The sequence below is a fragment of the Sylvia atricapilla genome, chromosome 1 (genome assembly GCF_009819655.1).
Source record: "Sylvia atricapilla isolate bSylAtr1 chromosome 1, bSylAtr1.pri, whole genome shotgun sequence".
NCBI lineage: Eukaryota > Metazoa > Chordata > Aves > Passeriformes > Sylviidae > Sylvia > Sylvia atricapilla.
In genome coordinates, this window is record NC_089140.1 from 150,393,007 (window position 1) to 150,413,859 (window position 20,853).

General features: G+C 41.8%; 1 protein-coding gene across 2 annotated transcripts in view; it reads right to left on the minus strand.

Annotated features, from left to right (window-relative positions):
- Nucleotides 1-20,853, minus strand: part of TSNARE1 (t-SNARE domain containing 1) — a 356,889-nt gene that overhangs the window by 223,645 nt on the left and 112,391 nt on the right. The gene's annotated exons all lie outside the window — the stretch shown is intronic.

The following is a 20,853-nucleotide window of genomic DNA, read 5'->3' on the forward strand; positions in this document are numbered from 1 at the left end:
TTGGAGGGATGAGTGGTCACTTGATGGGAATGGGGCTGGGGACACAGGACAAGGTTCTTGCCTCTCTGTGAGAGAGACATTCTCCTTTGTGGGAGAGAAGGATGAAAGCAGGAGGTGAGCTTTGAGCAGCAGGGAGGGACACCACCTCGTTATCCCACCACAACTTTTGGCACCATCCACAAAAGAGTCTCATTTTGAATAATCACAGAACCAGAGTAAGTTTGGGTTGAAAGGAACCTTAAAGGTCATCTCACTCCAGCCCCTGACATAGGCAGGGACACCTTCCACTATCCCAGGTTACTCCAAGCCCTGTCCAGCCTAGTCTGGAAAACTTCCAGAAGCAGCCACAGCTTCCCTGGGCAGCCTGTGCCAGGGCCTCACACCCTCGCACTAAATAATTTCCCTCTAATACCCAATCTAAATCTCTCCTATTTCAGTTTGAAATATTTGCTCATTTCCTGGCACTCCTGGCCCTTGTCCAAAGTCTCTCTCCAGCTCTCTTGGGGAGGGTCTTTAGGAACTGGAAGGGGCTCTGACTTCTCCCTGGAGCCCTCTTTTCTCCAGGCTGGGCATTCCCAGCTTTCCCAGCCCGTCTCCAGAGCAAAAGTTCTCCAGCTTCCTGAACATCTTTGTGGCCTCCTCAGGACTCACTACAAATGATCCATGACCTTCTCATATTGGGGGGACACAGAATTGATTTCCTGTTATAATCTTCCCATGCTTCAAACCAATTTTTTTTCCCTTTTTCCTCCAAACATCGTATGTTACAGCTCAAGGGACACAATCATCCAAGTGGCAATACTGAGATGAAATTAAAAAAAAAAAAAAAAACCCTTGGAAATCTGAGTTTGATTATAGTGTTGGTTTTTCAAGTGTACAGTTATGGAAAAGCACTGCACAACAGAGCCCAGTTAGACAGGAACTTTCACAATTAAAAGAATCTGTAGCATTTGTTTCTAAAGAGATACTTTCAGCAAAACAGAGATCACATTTTCAACTAAATTGGTGAAATGGCTTCTGTCCCTCTAAGTGTTCCCCACCAAAGCCTCAAAATATCGACAGAACTTTCCTAGTGCCCACCTGTGCATACAGGAGGGGTTGATGGTTCTTTCCTCTGGCCAATGATAATTCCCACCCAACTCAGTCTAGTCTCCCATCCTGTAAACAACCTTAAAATATAAGTTTCACTGAAGTGAATGAAATGCTTGGCCTGATTTCTGTGTGCTCTGACAGCGAGGACTGACATGGACAAGAGGACATTGTTTTACTGAAAATATTTAACAACAGTCAACGTTATTCAGAGGATGTGAGCTTCAATCTCCAGAAAAATGAAGAGTGACAACTTGAATTTCAAGTCAAATCAAGAACATTTACTGGTTTAGAGAAAAACACAAGAACAGCAGAAAGGAAATTATATTCTTCCTCAAGAATAGTGATACAGTTATTACAGAGGTAGGCAATGTCTCAGGGAAGAGAAACTAACATTATTAGGGAAATTTAGACACAGAGGTGTATTTGGCACCAAAGTGCCTGCGAAGTGGAATAATGAAAATAGGAAGTGTAAACATTGCTAAAGGGAACAAAATCTTGCTTCTGAGTTTGTCCAGGGAGAATGAAATAAGGGGAATTTGGCAGTTTGCTAATTTACCCTGCATAAGTTCTTTACAGGGCAGGATGAAGTGAATTTAACCTTCCAAATGGTGACAAGAAATAGGAAGTTTCGGGAAGGGAAGCGATGCAGAGCAGCTTTATTACCCTCAGGTGCTCGGTGCTGTCTGTGTGATATATGCTCACAGAGATGTTAACCTTTCCTCATCCAGTCCCACACCACCCCATTAGCATACAGGCTTTCACTGAAAAGATACCTAAACTGTTTCCAAAATAAAGCATTCAGCAAAAGGATTGAGACAAAAAAAAAATGCTAAAAGGTTTTCAGCTCAGCGCCTCCGGAACGTGACATGTAACAAAATCGTCCATAATCTGCCCATTTTTCCAGTTAATATCGGGACAATGTCTTCACTGTGTCAGAGGCAGGAGAGGCCACAGATAAACATTCAGATAATTTCTACCACAGGTTTTTATTGCGCTATCATCATTATTTATTTTACTTCTGTTTTAACTGTGCTATTGACTTTGCAAACTGATGGGATTTTAACCATCCACACAAGTGTTCTTTATTAGTTCTAGCACTTAACCTACATGTTTCTTTCCTACCATCAGGCTATCCTGGCTTTTATCATTTAGCTCTGTGAATAATTCACCTGGTCTTCATTTGTATTTTCACCTTGAAAGTATTTATAGGCTGTAATCATGTCTCTATTGATACTTTCTTCAAGATTATTTTATTTAGCTCCCTCATTTTCTCATCTGATATTTATAGACTATATACCTCATGTTATTTTACTTGTCCTGTTCATGTTCTTTTTTGTTCACTCTGTATATGCCAAGGCCTTTCCCAAGCCATGAACTGCAAGATTTCATTTCTTGTGCCATAGAAGTCTATTTCTGTTGGAAACTGCCACCCAAACACAGGAAAAATTTTGTCAGATGTTAAAGTCTGCTCTCAAAAATGCTGCATGGGGCTTTGATTGGTTGACCTGTTGCATCTTGATAATTATCCTAACTATTTGACCCAGTCCCAAAGGACTGAAGTATGATGATTTTCCACTCCTACAGTAATAAAGAAATAATGAACTGATTCTGAAAGGCAGGGACACGCTCACTGAATTAAAATCATATTTCACTCCCTGAAAGAGACCTCTGTCTGCAAACCCACATTGGAACAGGATTCTCTCTGTGGAAAGGTGACACTTTTCTGCTGTTCCTCTGACAGTTTGTGTGCGTGAAAATGAGATTTTTATCACATAAAGTCAGGTTTTCACTGCACAAGAAGCTCCTGAGTAACACACATGGGCACAGACTCTGCCACTGAACCCAAGAGTACTGGAGGGACAAAGGGATCACAGCAAAGTACTGGAAGGGTGTTTGCAGGGAATTTATTTCCTTCTGCTCCTTGTCTACTCAAAACCATAAAGTGGGTTTCTCCAGCAGGAGATTCAATCCAATAAAATTCTGCCCTTCATTTTTTTGGCCTTTACTCCAAACTGGCAATAGAGATAAGGAGTTTTACCCTGTTAACAGAGCTGCCACTTTGTTCCATCAGACATCAAGTGTCATTCAGAGAAGGAGGGATAAATTAGGCAGATGCTGGTTCAGGACTGGTGGTATTGACATTTAAGTGGGATCCCTCTTAACACCAATTTGAGATGTTTGCACAGTGGATATCTATGTTTGAATTGATCAGGCAAATTGAACTGCCAGAAATCCACCTCTCCAACTTTACATACCCACAGTGGAGGCACTGACCTCCCAGCTCCTGATTAAGACTCCCACTATAATCAATGGCGACCTGGTCAATAAAACCAATAGAGATAAGAGCCCTATTCTCCAGATTAAAAAGATTGACAGCTACTTAACACAAGACTGTGCCATGGACTATAAAGGGAGCCTTGAATGTCAGCCTCAGAAGCAGAGATTTACACTACACATGCCCAGCTCTGGCCAAGGGAGACCATGGGGAAAAAAAACCCCAAACAATCCAATACAACATTAAAAAAAAATCCCTGATCAAAAAACACTAAGATTTTTTTAATGGAAAACAATACATCATACTTAGCTCAGCTGAGTACACTAAGATGTGTTTGTATCTACTACCTGTAAAAAGAGTCTTGTTTCCTTGAAAGATAGAAATCTACACTGTGGAGGAATTAACAGAGATTCCTTCAGCATGCATGGCTGAATTCCCAGTGGATTTGTCAGGGATTAGGTGAGCACAGAGAGGCAAGACAGGTCTGGGGTGATGCCCTAGGAGCTGCCTCTTGGATTCCCTCTTCATGGAAAAATCCTGTTTCCCCCCACCTGGGACATGTAAGAGTAGAAAACATGTTTGCAATTGCCTGGCCAATGTGACAAAGAAGTGACAAAGCCACTTTTGGTTTACTGATGTGCAATTTTTTTATTCATCTGTCACACAGAATGACCTTCTGTCTCACCACACAGAAGGCAGAATCATGTGAACAGTTCAACTTCTTCAGACAAGTTTCCCTCAGCTGGTGAGGACTGGAGGCACCCAGCATCTCCCTCACAGACCAGGTCTTTAATAGACTTAACATCATGAGAATATGAAGTGATCTAAGCTATATATTCACAGTGTATGAGATCACACTGCATCAAAACTTCAATAGATGCCCGTGCTGTTTGCTCATCCTTAAGGAGCAATGACCCAGGCATTAGCATGTCTAGTAAATTGTTCTAATGTGTGGTGAAAGGGGACTAATGGATACAGTAATTGATTGTTTGATGGATAGCTGGGGAGCCCTTTGATTATGAGTTTTTGCTACGGTCCAAGACATTTTCATTCTCCAGTTAACCCAGAGCTGATTGCTTGCATGAATTATCTCCTTCTCTGACTGCAAATATCATTCACTTAATAAATATTTCATTAGAAACAAACCAGTGGTGGGGAGAGAGGAGGAAGCAGATGCTCAGTGCTGTGCCTGTGGAAGATGCTACAGACTTTACAGAACAGGCACAGAGATTATCCATGAAATGTGCTCAGGTCAGACGAGAGTCTTTGTGTCTCTAGGATTTAGTGCTCAGAAGCAATAAAAAGCCTGAAGGTCAGTTTAAATCAATCAAGGGAGGCCCAATATGGACCAAGATGGATGTACTGCAGTGCTGAAGCCACTGTGTAAAAGTTTGCTTCCTCACAAATCCCACCCTCCTCTCTCCCAAACTCCAGGCTGGGCTTTCATGTTACATGGAGGGACTCTGATTAAGAAATACAATATCAGCAACAAAACATTTATAATTCCTGGGATATTGTTGGTGAGGGTAGAGTTTTGATCCTAGTGAAGGTTACAGAAAAATTTTCCTGCCTATTAATGCAGGTTTTTTTTTAATCCTTTATTTTACCATGATGTCTTCTCAAAAGTTATTTCTACCTTTATTTGGCTTTTGATATTTAATTATTCACCTGTACTGAATACATTTGTTTCATTTCAGATGGTTACTTTCCAGCATGACATTGTACTTTTGAGTTATGAAGATCACTTCTCTTCTCTCCAAGGAGAGTTCTCCTACAGGGCAGTTCAGAAATCAGGCAGAAACAGTTTTTTAACCACTCAGACTCCCAATTCTGGATCAGTCCTGTTTCATACTTCTTCAAATTTTCAAATAAGGGAGCAATATTTGCTGAGGACTCCCACAAGCTCCACTGAGGAGAGGAACTTCACAAACTAAGCTGGAGTCACAAGTAGTTTGTTACAACATGGAGTCACTACAAAAACTAATCCCAATTCACCTCACATTCTTAATATGCTGAAAACTGCAGCAGTTTTTAAATCCTCTTTCATTGAAAAATTGTTGATGAGCAAAATACATAATGTTCCCTATTACTCTCCACCTTGTGTATGTCCCCTGGGCATTGAGACTCTCTTATCTTGTTTTCCTAGCTGTTCCTCCAGCATATTTATATTGTTAGTCTCACAATGGGTATCATTATGTCAATAAGGACAATTTAAATATTAATCCTGTGGTTATGGGCAGAAATGTAACTGATCATATCATACGCTATAAAAGGGGAACGCGTCACAAGGAAACGGCTTCAGAGCTGTTTGCCCTCAAATGCTTCCTCAAGAATTTTACAGGGGGGAATGACATGTACAAAATGAGAGGGGAAAGAAGAGAATGTGACAAAGGAAGAGGGACAACCAAACAACTGAGAGCAGGGACTGTGCAAGAGTGAAAGAAGAACACAGAAGATGCTCGGAAAAGGGGACAAAGATCAAAGAAAACTTGGAAGTGAATTGAAAGGAAGCCAAAGGCAGATCCAGGTTACCTTCAAAATGCACAGATCTCCAGTCAGGTATGACAGGAGCTGAAATAGGACCCTCACAGGGACTGAGACCCTCACTTGTGCTGATATATTTCAACACAGACCAAGTATTGAGGAGCAGGAAATCTCATATGTAGACAAAAATATCTCTCTTCTCTTGAAGAAATATTTGTCACTAATTTCTGAAGATAAAGCAACATTCTGCCCATGTTCTGGAAAAGAATCTTTTTTGCCACCGGGTACTTCTAATAATAAAGACAAAAATCAGTTAAAAAAAATTGGAAAAAACCTGCTTTTCCAGGTAAATACTAAACTTTGTATTTATCTGAGATCAGACTGAGTGAAGAAACTGTTGGCACAGTTAGTGTTGGACATATATTTTTCACACCAAACTGGGGAAGGTGACTGAGTCCTGCATATTTTATCATAATCATGAGGCTGCACACCAGCTTTCTCCATGGGAAGCTCTCCCTGAACCACTGACACTGCCTGCTGAGGGAGGTGACACTTTCCATCAGCAAAGGAGCATCGATCTGGCTCAGCATTTTAAAGTCCCTGATGAGTTTACATTACCTTTCTGCTGGAGTCCTTCTATTTGCATCCACTGCCTGTGCTTTTACCCCTGCTGCTGCTCAGCTCAAACACAGCTGTGCTAATACACCAAAGCCACACAGCTAATCCATACTCCTCTGATCTATTTTCAGGTCTCATTTGGCAAACAGAAGGTGGTGAGACCAGTGGGAGCACAGAGGAGAGAACAAGCCCTTGAGGTGTGTCCTGGGCCAGTCTCCCAAGGACGCTGATGAAGGTTTTCGTTTTGTGAGACTCACAGAATCACTGAGGTTGGAAAAGGCCTTCAAGATCATCGAGTCCAACTTTTGAACAATCACCACCTTGTCAACCAGTCCAGAGCACTGAGTGCCACGTGCAGCCACTTCCTGAACACTCCCAGAGATGGTGACTCCACCACCTCCCTGTGCAGCCCCTTCCAAAGTTTGACCACTCTTTACATGAAGAAATTCTTCCTGATGTCCAGCCTGACCCTCCCTTGGCACAGCTTGATGCCATTTCCTCTCATCCTGTCCCTTTTTCCCTGGAAAGGAGAGCAAACCCCACGTAGCTACAACCTCCTGTCACGGAATTATAGAGAGCAAAAAGGTCCCTCCTGAGCATCCTTTTTTCCAGGCTGAACACCCCCAGCTCCTTCAGTCTCTCCTCACAGAAATGACTCTCCAAACCCTTCCCCAGCTCTGTTGACCTTCCCTGGACATGCTCCAACCCTCCTTGACCTGAAGGACCCAGAACTGGACACAGCACTTCAGGTGTGGTCTCACCAGTGCTGAGTACAGAGGAACAGTCACTGCCCTGGTCAAAAAAAAGAAACCACACTTGGCTGAGTTTTACAGAAGGTTCTGAGCAGTGCATACATCCTGAAGTCCCAGCTGTTTTTCCAAGAGGAGCTATGATAGCTCAGTTACCCCAGATAAGTATCATCATTAGCAATTCCATCCTGCCAACCAACACAACCAACAACATGAGGATTGTGAGGATGGAGATATTCTTCTCCTCCAGCCTCACCCCATCATGCAGTGACAGTGCCCAGTCCAACTCTCCTCAGAAGTACTTGGCTTTCTCTGAAAGAAATGTGAGCCCTTCCACCCCGACTTCTTTTATATATGCCTGGTTAGGTCTCATGAGTAATGTACCTACACAAAGAGATCTCAGAAAACGTACAGATTGTGCAGGAACATAAATTTTGACTGAGCAAGTGATGAATAGAATGCAGAGCAACATCCTCAGATTTTGGGCAAAGAATATATAATCATTCAGTGATGTTTGCGAAACATGTCAGGCTCTGTCAGGAAGAAGGGTTATAAATAAATGTGAGGGAGATACTTTAATAATGCTATTTCATATATACACTCAATAATGAACTTTAATTATTTCTTTGGGTTTTTGTCTTCTTTCACTGTAGCAGATGAGTCAAGCCCAGATGTGTAATGACACTGATACTGACATCACAGCATTTTCTTCAGAGGTGGCTGAAAGAGCTCTATGGATCAGCTGTCAAATCATTTCTCCTCCTGTGGGGTTTCCTTCATGCATCTCACCCAGAATTTAATTCCTCCACATATGGCATGAGTGAATCATAGCACAAGGAATTTTCTTGATGGAAAAGATTTTGCAGACAAGCGGTCTTCTCATATCACTTGTCCTGAAATAGAGCCAAAGTCATCTTTGTCAGAGGCAGTGGAGCAACCTGCCAAGAGGAACCAGTTTCCATGGTATGTAAGGCTATAACATCCACAACTTTGCATTCTGAAACTATGAAAGCTAATTTAGAGCTTATCGGTAACCTTATCACCAAATATTTGCAGCAGGGAAAGAGGAGATTGATTTGTTTCCTGCTGTGATGTTGGGAATTAACAGAGGATATCAAAAGGAAAGCTCTGAGGTGTTAAATGTAATGATGTGGATAAATATGAAATATCCCACCAATTCCTTGGCTTTTCAGTGGAAACTCAGGGAAATCAGAGGAAGGTGTCACATCACTCCTTTTGCAAAATAACTTCCTGTCAACGTCTGGGATGACTACACGGCTGTCCTGAAGAGGAAATCACATGTGATGAATCTCACTGAGATACTTTCATTCTCCCTTCCACCTTCCCTGCTCTGTAAGCGTGGAAAATGACAACACAACCTTACTGAAAGAAACAAGATATTCCCAAAATGACAAGACCGTGGCCTGATTCCTCTGCTCTCAGAGACAGGAGCTTTCAAACTCACTGAGGAGCCACACAGAAGTGTCTGAGTTCACTTTGCAGGTCTACTCCCAGTCCCATACCCAATATTCCATGATAAACAGTGGACAAACAAACCCAGGAAACACATCAATTCCGCACACTCTTTGCATGTCCTTGCATTTGGCAGCTACTCAACATATTCCTCTTTATGAACACATCCAGACCCACCAATTTCCATTTCCTTCTGAAAACCATAAAAAAAACCCAAACAAAACAACAGCAATAACACAAAAAAAACCCAAAACCCCCACAAAAAAACAAAACAAAAAACAAACAAACAAAAAAAAAAAAAAAACCAAACCAAACCAAAACAAAAAAACACCCCAGAACAAAAGAAGTAGGACAAAAACCCCAAGACAGAGGAAGGCAGAGAACCCTGGCAAGACCTGTGGATTAGTGGGGAGATGAGCCTGTGCTGGAGCAGTTTTACTGGTGTGATTTAAGACCCCATGAAGGGGCCTCACTCTGGAGGAGGGTGAGGAGGAAAGAGCAGCAGAGACAACTTGTGATGAACTGGTCCCATTTCCCATCCCCTCCCGGTGGGGAGGAGGGAGAGAATTCAGGATTGAGATTTCCCAGGAAGATGGAAAGGGTACAAGAGAGACGTTTTAAGATTAAGTTTCATTTCTCATTATCCTACTCTGATTTAATTGGTAAGGAATTAAACTAATTTCTCCACATCGAGCCTGTTTTGCCTGTGACAGTAACTGCTGAGTGATTTCTCCTTGTCCTTTCACTAAATTTTGTCTCCTCTGATCAGCTGAGAGGGTGACAGAGCAGCTTTGGTGGGCACTGGAATCTAGCCAGGGGCAACATGCCACAAGTGAGGATGGGTTCTTCCCCCTATGCACAGAAACATCTCAGTTTGCAAAATGCTTGTGATCTGCAGGGGCATCTATTAAAATCCAGCATTGGAAGGTTTCCCAGCTCACCTCCCTTTTCAATTGAGTCTTATATACAATCAGCAGTTTGTAAACAAAGAAACAGTTCCAAATAAAGCAGTTCCAAAAATAGTCCACAAAGCTCCACACCACACTTTTAAAAACCTTTGTTTTGGTGGCCGGTTAATAATTTGCAATGTTTTCCAGCTCCTCACAGCTTAGAAGAGGAAAAATGCAGCTCTGTTGAGCTCTGAGACTGGAGAGGGCACAAGGGGAGAGAAAAGAAAGCAAAAGGGTGATTAAAGGGATTTTGTGTGAACTCAAGTCCACAATGGGTCAGTGCCTGTAGGCTTGGAAGCAACAAACAGTGTAAGGAGGAGAAAAAGGTTTTATAACATTGGATATCATCAAGCTCAAAATAAAATGCACCTCAAAATAAACAGGATTGGTGTAGGAGAAGAAAACAAATTACATCCCACATGTGAAGAATCTTTGTAAAATGAGTCCCTTCGAGTCAAAATGTATAAAAACATATAACAAACAAACAAACAATCAAAAAAGGCAAAAGCCAAAATATTTAAACAAAAAAAGCCCGGTTCTCTATAAACAAAAAGCCCTTTTCTCCCTTTACTTCTGTGCAAAACTCTCTCTCTTACCCCGCTTTTTCCAAGCTGGGACTGCCTGGCAGCTCTGCCCAGGCAGGCAGGTGTCCAACAGGTGAACAGCACTTGCTATCACCTTTCCCTGCTCTCACACCGATGAACTGAGGCTTCTTGTTCATTTAAATGATTTTGAACCTTTTAAAACTAAAAATCAGCAAATTAGCACTACCTCATGCTACACCAGAAGCGTGTCACCCTCTGCATTTATCAGGTGCCTTCCAGCCCCTACTGTGCCTAAGGCACATGAGCAAGACCTGTGCTCACCTTTAGGAGCCAAAATTATGTGAACTGGGTAGGAAAAGGACCTGCACAGCCCTGTGGACTTAGAAAAGATGAGAACCAGACAAAACTGAGACTAAAAACTGCCAAACTCTCAGCAGATGTGACCTAAAGCTCAAAGGAGCTCCCAGGAGCCTCAGAAGTCATATATTTATATGCAAAATCATTAATATTATACTTATTTAAACTCTATTTAATAAGTTTGTTCTCCTTAGTACAGAGAGGGAACGTAGAGCAGATTTCCACAACTGAGCGAGGGATTCTGCCTCCAACAGGCACACAAAACATTCTGTTTCTCCCCAACTCTTTGCAGAGTTTATTCTCATCTCAGTGGTTCATCAGGGCTTCCCCGACACCGTTTTCATCTGAGAGTGTAAAACCCAGCTCCTGCATCCGACCGAGTCCTGCGCCAGCAGATGGCACTCCAAAGTGTGCAGCATCCACAGCTTCCCTCACTCCATTCCCAGCAGCTGCTGTAAAAGGTGTTCTTTTGTTTTCTCCTCTGCCTGGCTCTTCATTGGTGCTTTTAATCATGCTTAAATATAGGGGTCAGCTTAGGAGCTGCCACCGCAGGGCCATCAAACTTCCTAGTGCTCAGCTTCCAGAAGAGGTCACTATGTCCTGCTGCACATAAAAGCCACATTCCCGTTCTCCTTCCTTAAATCACCTGACCAGTTACAAACTGCTGGGCCCAGAAAGGGAGAAAACACCTTCCTCATTCGCCAGAAATCAGCTGTGATTACAAAAAGATGTTTTGATTTTTTAAATTTTTTGTTTGTTGGGTGTTTTTTTGAATTTTTTTAGGGCAATCACCTGTGTGTCTCAGCACGTCATGCTGAGCTCTTCATATGAATGTAACTCAATACAGAAAGGTGAAAGGAAAGGAAAAATCCTTCTTAAAGCAAAAAAACCGTTGCAGATCAAGAGATTCAATTGTGCCAAGTGTAATATTGAGTTAAGGTTCTAGGAACCACCTCAATAGTTTTATCACATTCAGGACTTTACAGACTCAGTGAAGGTAGAAAATAAATCAGTGAAGCTTTTCATTTCATCCAAGTGAGGTGGATGAAAACCACAGCTCACAAAAAAATCCAAGCCTTGCATGGATTGGAAACAGGATCTCCAGCTTTGCCCCATGGAAAACTGGGTTTGTAGGAATAAACATTTATGGTTTCATCCAGTTCCTCCATGCAGCCACTTCAGGTCTCTCCATGGCAGTCTTTGTGCCAAGGAAGACCTTGAGAACCTCTTGCCTGTGAGTCTGGCCTTGGGAAATTGCACAAAGAGGGGCAGAAGATCAATTTTCATTTTCCCATGAGGAAGAACCTTCTTTGGTCTACCATTCCCAGGTCCCTTCCAGCATCTGGAGAAAAGAGTGAGAACAAGAGGTGAGATTGAGACATTTACAGGTTTAGGGAGCAGGTGAAAAGTCCTCTTGCACCAAACCCAATTAATCCAAGGCTCACTGGAATGACCTAATGCTCATCCCAGAGTGTCATGAGGTAGAACAGCTTTAATTAAAGCAGAATAATGAAGGGGACAGTGCAAAGCTTTGGATTGTTTTACTGCAGGGGACACAGTGAGATGCAGTCCTGACACCTCCCTGCTGAAGGGACAAAGTGCCCATTTGGACACTCACAGGAGGAGATCTGTGAAGGTATGGCTGGATCACTTCCCCCAGGATTAATTTAGAGCTTGCAGGGATGAGCAGGGACAAGGGTGATGCTCAGCAGGTACCAACCACACAACTTTGATTTGCTCCTGACAGTGGCAGTGACGAGCAACACTCATGGCTCAGTTTTTTCATTCATAGAAATCACAGAATAACTCAAATTAGAGAGGATCCATGAGTGCCATCAAGTCCAACTCCTTCTCGTTCTTATCTACAAAAGCATATCCAGGGAATTTCCATCAGGGTTTGCTCATGGTGTAGGCTCTTAACCATCACCTCATTTCATATTTGGGACAATTGGGTGAAAAAGTCTCTTAAACTTAAGGGAGTTGTTTGCTTCAGAGGCACCTGCTCAAATCAACAAGTTTGTGAGACTGCAGTGGAGAACCTCCATCTGTGTTTAGGTGAACACATTTATTTTATATATCACACAAACTGTTGCTATCAGCTCAAAAATAACTACTTGAAATGCTATCAGCACCACATGCCTTATCCTACAGAACCTGTCGTGTTTTATAATGACACTATATATAAATTACCTCTCTGATATATGTCCAGCTTTATGAGTTAACTCCAAAGGAATTTCAGCATCCTGGATCATCATTAAAAGTGAGGATGAAACTTTCTAACAAACCAGTACATCAGTGGAAGTTTAGCTTGGCAGAAACAACACAAATTTAGGTTACAGTTTTCAGCTAAGGAGCAGAATAAAGAATCAGAATTGTAAGTGTGGTTCTGTGTTTCCTCACGTTTTCATAAACCAGAAATAACTGGGACCAATTCAAAGAGCCTGAACAACCTGGTCTGCTGGGAGGTGTCCCTGTCCATGGTAATAGGTTGGAATAAGATGGTTTTTAAAGTCCCTTCCAACTCAAATCATTCCATGAGTCTATGATTTCACAGGTGACGTGCTGTGTATGGGAGGTAACAGCACTGCCTTCTACACAGGTGTGAAAGAGGTTTAATATCTTTAAGTTTTATGGTGGATATAACATTGTTTATTTTGACCCTGGAAGGTCAATAAATATAATTTTTGTCTTCACCCTGCTGCAGCAAGGGTTAATATATTTCCAAACACTTTTTTATTTTTTTGGTGGGAAAATACCATTGCTGTCCCCATTTAATCATGTGATAAATGCAGCCATCAGAGTGGGTTTAGAAGAATACAATTTCCTTCCTTTCAATAATTCATCCCCACAGGGGGTTTAAATGTATTAAACAACACTGCATTCACTTTAGAGCAAGGTGACACACTCAGTAAGGTTTCACATTTGTTACTCCACTTGCTGCATGTGATCTTTGCCAGGGCAAAAGTCAATTTAGACTCTTGCACTGCAACTTAGAGGAGGTGGGGTTGAAGGAAGGGAGGTGGATGGGGTCATATGAGCAACCTCCTCACAAGCAGCAGAAACCATTTCCACTGGGCAGAAACACTCACTATATAATTATGCTTCTGGAAAAAAAAAAAAATAGAAGTCATATACAGAGGAGTCAAGCCCACAAAGCCAACAAAATTCAGGCTTTCAATTCAGTTTTTAATAATTACAGTACTGCCATTGTGGCCACACACGTCCTGCAGACCCAGCCTATGTTTCATCAGCTCTGGGATCTTGGCCTGTGTTTGCTCTCCTCTTCCACTGCTGTCACACAGATCTGACAAAGCTGCCAGAGGTGACCCTCACTGCCCAGAAAAGCTGCATGCAAGGACAAAGCTCTCTGAGAAAGGTGAGTGTCCATCCAGCTGCCACTGTATTTACAGTTAATTTTATTTTTATTTGTATTTATTTATATTGATGAAGGTGCAGATATCTACAGATACACATATATATTTATAGGTGTACAAATCTGTGCCAGCCGTGCTGAATGGAACCATGAACTGCCCACACTCACTGGGTAAAAAGCAACACTCAGGAAGAAAACAGGATTCAGAATTCCTTGAGACCAGGTCTAGATCTCATATAATAGGTGAGAAATTATTTCTCCTCTATATGGGTGCAGAGACTCCCTCCATAAATGAACCTGATGTGGCAGTAAGATGTGCATTTGCTCTGTTCTTTAAATTTAGGGACTGACAGTGCTTAAGGGGGTAGAAAAGCTGGAGAGGGATTTTTTGCAAGGGCGTGGAGTGACAGGACGAGGGGGAATGGCTTTAAGCTGAAGGAGAGTAGATTTAGATTTGCTATATGGAAGAAATGCCTCCTTGTGAGGGTAGTGAGATCCTGGCACAGGTTACCCAGAAAAGCTGTGGCTGCCCCATCCCTGGCAGTGCCCAAGGCCAGCTTGGACAGGGCTTGGAGCAACCTGGGATATTGGAAAGCGTCCGTGGCCATGGCAGGAGGTTTTAAACAGACGATTTGTAATATTTCTTCCAATCCAAACCATTCTGTGTCTCCACAAGACAGAAGCACAGCAACCACAAGCAGTGGGGAAAAAAACCAACTATTTACAGAGCTGTCTCTGGCTATGGAAGAACAACAATGTGGACACCAGCTGAGTGATCTGTCCCAGCCTCTGGGCACAACATAGATTTTTCCCTGTCAAAGTGCTCTCTCCCATTAGCAAGGCTGGTTCATGGCCACGTTCCATCGTGTGGCCTCAGACACCTCCACGCGACCCCGGTGTCACCATTCCACCAGCACAGCCCTCCCAGCAGGGCCTGTGCCAGCCTGGGGTGAGAGGAAAGTGTCTCCCACGATTTGGGAGCATAAAAGCAAGTGGCTGCAGGGCTGGAGGCGAGGCTGGCACATTCCAGACTCCAGCAGTGACTCAGAGCTGGGGTAGAGGAGCCAGCGGAGCTGCTCTGGAGGAGGCTGCGTACAAAAGAACCCTTTCCCTTGCCTTCATCCTCTGCCCACACAGAAACCACTGTCCTTTCTCACTCAAACAAAAGGGGAAAAAAAATTTAAAAACCCACACAAGGACAAACAGACTGAAAAAAAAAAAACCCTCTTACCTAACCAAAACCCAGCTAATGGAGACTCAGTTCTTTGCCTGGGTGCTGATGGAGTCTCTGGGTCCATCAGCAGACACAGGCAAAGTGGGCTGGTCCCTTGAAAGACACTTAGTAGAGGGTTGCCAAGGAAAATCCACAATGTTCAAGTTGTTTGGGCAATTTAGGAAATGGCAAGTGCCCCCCAAACCTTATATTCTTGTATAAATAGGTTTTGTCTTTTCTTACTTTTCTTCTCTTGTAGGATAAGGGGATTGGGATGTTGCTGGAAGCTCAGACCTCCAGCTTTTGGCAATTCCTTCCATTAAAGTATGGTATATATTATAGTAGCATTTGGGGTGTTTCTTACATGATTTTACTGAAGCCCACAGCATTCCTGGTGTCCTATAAAACCAGCCACCAGCAGCATCTGGAATCTGGGTGTTTTCCAAAGTGCTCTGGTGCAGAATTTGTCATTTCGAGTTTTACAGTTGAAAAATGCTGCCTCCCTGACAAAAGGGGAGTTTAATGGTTACTTAGGGAAGTTCTGTGCCTATAAAGCCCACTGGAATTTCTTTTCAAGACCGTGGGCATGCTGAGAAGAAAAGACCTTCCCTTCCCAGACACACTGGAAGCAGAGAAAAAGTACTTTGGGACATTCAGGACAGATCCCACCTCCCCTGAAAATACAGGGAACAAATTAAAAGATTAAGTGTGAATCTATTTCCATCCACTTATTAAATCCCTTTATGAGAATCTATTTCTCTACCCCCAAAGAGGCAGAAAAAGAAAAGAAAATATTTAAATTTTCTTAAGAAAATTGCTTTAATGGTTGCCTTAAAAAAAACCCCAAACCCTTTAAAATCAAACAAAAGCCCACACTTCAGTAAAGTCAAGAAAAAAATAACTATGATTTAAATGCTCCGTATTGACAGCCCTAGGAACAGGGGAGTGGGTTGATTACAATATGGCTTTTAATGGATGCACAGTCATTTAAAACAAAGTTGACATTATTGAAATAACACTTTTTACTGAAGTAGCTGCATCCCAAACGACCTTGAAAAGACACAGCAATTGCTACCACATATGCAAGATAAATTATCACCAAAGTTAAGGCTTGATTTCCTGAGATACAGCAGCCAGACTGGAACATTAGGAACTGGGATGAGTTCTGAGATAAGATGGTAGAGTCAATAAGACAAATGTGTAAATATAAAGCTCCATTTGTCAGGACAAAAGCTGTGTTTTGATTGTGAGAAATAAATTTTTGCTTTTCAGGGAAATACACATTACATCCTCTCACAAATGTGAAAGCTGGTTTCAAACAGGAGGAGCATGAGGAGCACCTACTGCATTAAAAACTCATGATTAATTATTGTTCAAAATAAGCTGTTGGTGTTGGTTAGCCTGTGAGATCCTCAGGGTGGCACAGTCTCGTAGCTGTGCTCATACAACACCTACCATGACAAAGGCCTGGTAAAAATAGAAGCCCAAATAACCAAAGTCATTACACACTCACATACACATATGCAGTTTATGCAGACATTACTGCCAAAAAAAGTTATTCTTCCATAAAGCCAAGGACTGGATCTTGCTGCCCCCAAAATGAGAATTTTACTCTAATCACACAGAAAGAACAACTTCATAAACACAGGAAGAAAGGGAGAAATTATGCTTCCTGTGGGAAGGAAGTCCATTTAAAGCAAGAATAAACTGATGCAGTCAGGAGGGGAAAAAAAAAATAAGCTTGTATATGCAAATGGACATTTATTACCCATCTTTGTGTTCCTAAGAAATATAATTTACTGACCTTTGAGAGATGGGTCAAATAGACCCATAGAATAAGAAACAAAGGGATCTTTTTGGCAACTGCCATGTTCCAGAGCAGTAATTATCCTTTCCTCTCCCTGTGAGCAGCAGGAAATGAAGAGAGATGCCATTACACCATGACAATTACTGTAATTTTAATTTCTAAATATTGCTAGGAAAGTTTCCTCCAAGAACCAAAAAAAAAAAAAAAAAAAAAAAAAAAAAAAAAAAAAAAAAAGGTCTGCTCAGATTTTTGAATTTTTGATGTGGTTTTAGATAAAACCTCATTTCCCAGCTAAACCAGCACTGTGCTTCCCCTTCTCCCACTTCCTTGGGGGAACCACCCACAACATCTGCATGGTGAGAAAAACCCAGTTCCCTCCCCATTCGTGGAGAAGAGAGAATTGCAGAGAATCACAGAAATGGTTTGGGTTGGAAGGGACCTTAAAGATCATCTTGTCCAACCCCCTGCCATGGGCAGGGCCACCTTCCACTATCCCAGGTTGCTCCAAGCCCCATCACTTGAACTCATTCAACCACGCGCACAAAAGCAGATTCTTTTTATCAGAAGCAGTTGATGTTGTATGCACAATAATTATTTAAAAAAAATAATAAAAAGAAGGGTTCTTTTCATCTCCTGTGCTTTGAGACATTATTTGCTCTGTTGTGGATTTTTCACAGTCTACCATTAATTATTTTAATGTTATGGATGATCTATTCTGTGCTATTAGAACATTATCATATTATATCCAGCTGTTGCACTGGGAGATGGGTTTCACCCCAGAGGACACCTCTGGTCAGCTGTCCAGCCCCTCCTGCCACTGACCACATTGTCCCAGACTCAAGGGGACACCTGAAATACTCCGACTCCTACACTGGACCCTGCCTGGGAGAAGGAGTTTGCCCCTTGGTGTATCTGTTCAGAGGGAGAAGCAGATGAAGCCCATCTGCCCCAAAAATAATCAGGAGCAGAGGCAACCATACCCCCAAATCCTGTCTCTGCTGTAGGCTGCACCAGCAATTCCAGAAACTGGAAACTACCTTTCAAAATTCCCCATAACAAGCCTTTGGAGGTCTCATTCTGGGCAGTAGGTGAAGACTTAAGATTACTTTCACAGATTCAAGGGAAAGGCTTTTTGCCTGTTTTTTAACTGTTGCCACAAGGCACGTTCAACAATGATCATTTAGTGAACTAAAAATTTGTGTCTTTCAATATATGCACCTATAGAACTCCATTGATTTGTCTATACACAAACACATTCCTACAAACATATTTGATTAAGAATTTATATAACTTCAGGCTTCAAGGAGTTTTGGATCAATGCCTTTACTTTGCCTTTATAAACAAATAAACTCAATTAAAGAGTACTTACAACAAACCACAATGGGAAGGAAAATACTTTTCTCAAGTCTTCCCATGGCAATTCTTACCTGTTACATGGATCTAGGGAATCAATTACTCCCTAAAGGGAAATTATTAGGGCTTGTGTTACCCAACATCTCACCTTTCCCACTCACCAGTAGGAGAGAAATATAGGGATAAGCATCCAGAAAAACGAGTATTCTTCAGACCTCTTACAATTTGCTGTAATAAATTAAACTATAAATAAAAGAGAACAAAGCCCTGCAGGCAAGCAGGGTTTGAATCAAGGCTGGATCTGCACCAAGTCACTGTGCAGCTTCACAAGGCCCATAAATCAGGTCTCCTGAACATATGTAGTATTTTGCATTACTCTATAGGGTGTTAACTTTAATGCCTTAATATATTCACATAGTGGTCAGGTTACAATTCCTGTGGGAACCATAAATTTGTATGCCCCAGCCAATCTGCTGCTGGAAAAATAATAATAATAAGTTAAAACTAACCACACCACCACATTGCCTTCAGCAGTTTTATACCTTTAATTTTTCACCTTTCTGCATTTGTGGGAAGGAGAAGACAGTGAGAAGCTGCAAACGTACAGGGAAGCTGAAGCAGATGTGAATTAATTTTCATCCTTTTCCTGTATGAAGGCTTGTGTGTCCCCAGCCCAAGCAAGTGTCACTGCATTCAAGAGATCTGCTCTTGGGTGCGATCAAGCTGATTTCTGAGTCAGAATCCTCTCACTCAGGACATGCCACAATCTCCTTTGTAATCCACCAAAACCACTTCACTTCACCTGCAAGGGACAGCTCCAAGGAGAAACAACCTGAGCTGATCCAGTTTAACCCAATCTCTGCTGATTCTGCCTGACTCACACAAAACTGATCCTGCTACAATCTCCCAGTGGTTGGATTCCTACCTGGTTTAAGGCAATGGGGTTGTCTCTGTCCCATTCTTCCTCCAGCCTCCTTTTGTTCCAACCCCACCATTACTGACTTGAAGATTTGAATATTTTTATCTGGCATCCTATTTTTTCCCCATATAAAAACTCTGTTTACTTCCAAAGAAAGCTGTTTTTGGAAGCAATTTCAACATACCAAAAAAGCTGGTTTCATGCAAGCTTGCTCCCAGCGCCAACAACTCCCAGTAATTAGAACTCTTCGTTCCATTTTGCACTGGTTAATGGCCAGCAGTGTCCCACATCCTATGGAGCAGCCATGGGCATGGCACTCCAGGCAAGAACAGAGCTGTTCCCTTCCCTGCAACCCACTTCACCAGCAGCAGTCAAATAAAATTGGTTAAAAGCCCAAGAAGAGATGCAATACAGACGGCGTGAAAACAAATCACGGTTAATTTGCACAAAACGACCCAATAAATATTTGATGTATGTGGGATTTGACCACGGCTAAAGGATATGTTATTTATGCCCCTGTTCAACACAGATCACCAGCTGGTGGACAAAAACAGACTGTTAATTTTTATAAACACTGAGCTGAAAAGTAGCATCTGTGCACATTCCCTCTAAAGGTAGCAGTGGAAACCCTCACTCTGGATAAAGGAATTCATCAGCCCTTTGGAGCCTCAGCTCCATTTCACTGACACATAACCCAACTAAGCAACAAGGTCTAAGGCAGACTTGTAATTGCTTGAAACTTAGTTAATATTAAAGCTTTGGTCCATTGACCTGCACTAATGATGGGGTCTTCAGTGGCACCACTCCACTCTTTTTTACAGAGAATCATCAATTCAAAGTTACAAAGTACAACTATTTCTTATACTTTAAGGAAGTTGTAGAAAACCAGGCAGCACAAAGCACGAAGAGAAAAGTCATTAGGAAAGCAGAAAACCTGCTGACTGCTCCTTAAATGATAAAAAGTATCAAAAATATCAGAAATAATCTCTGAAACTAGACAGTTTTTGGCTTTTGGTGGCACAGTATCAGCTGCAAATGCCTACAAGTTTCTTAGCGTGCAGGATTTAAGAGGCCAACCTAATCTCTGTTGGACCCTTACTTCAGCCAAAGGATCTCCTGGCATCAAAACTCTCTTGGAAATCTGTGGATATGTCTTAAACACACATGCACACATACAGCGATTAAATCTATAGTATCTCACATCACCATTTATGAAAGACTACACATTTTTCTGTATATATATATATGTAAATATATGTACACTCACACAGAGATATCTTTATAGTCTTAATAATTTGCATATGTTCACTGGCATACATGCATCTAATTATATTTTATATCTATGCACATACATGTACATATGAAACTGAAAATGAGCATTATAAATGGAGTAATCAGAGTATATATGAAAATGTGTACACAAATCAGAATAAATGTACATACTGTGATTCTAAATAGCATATATTCATTGAAAAGTTTCCTAAATTCCTAAAGAAGAAGAAAAAAATCCTAAAAAAGAAGAAAAAGGCTCAATTTGCATATGTATATAATAGGTAACCACAGTGCAATGTAGCCAAAGAAAGCAGAATACATAATCCCTTTTAAAACTGGGGACAGGTTTGATAAAAACTCTTCTCAAATTCTT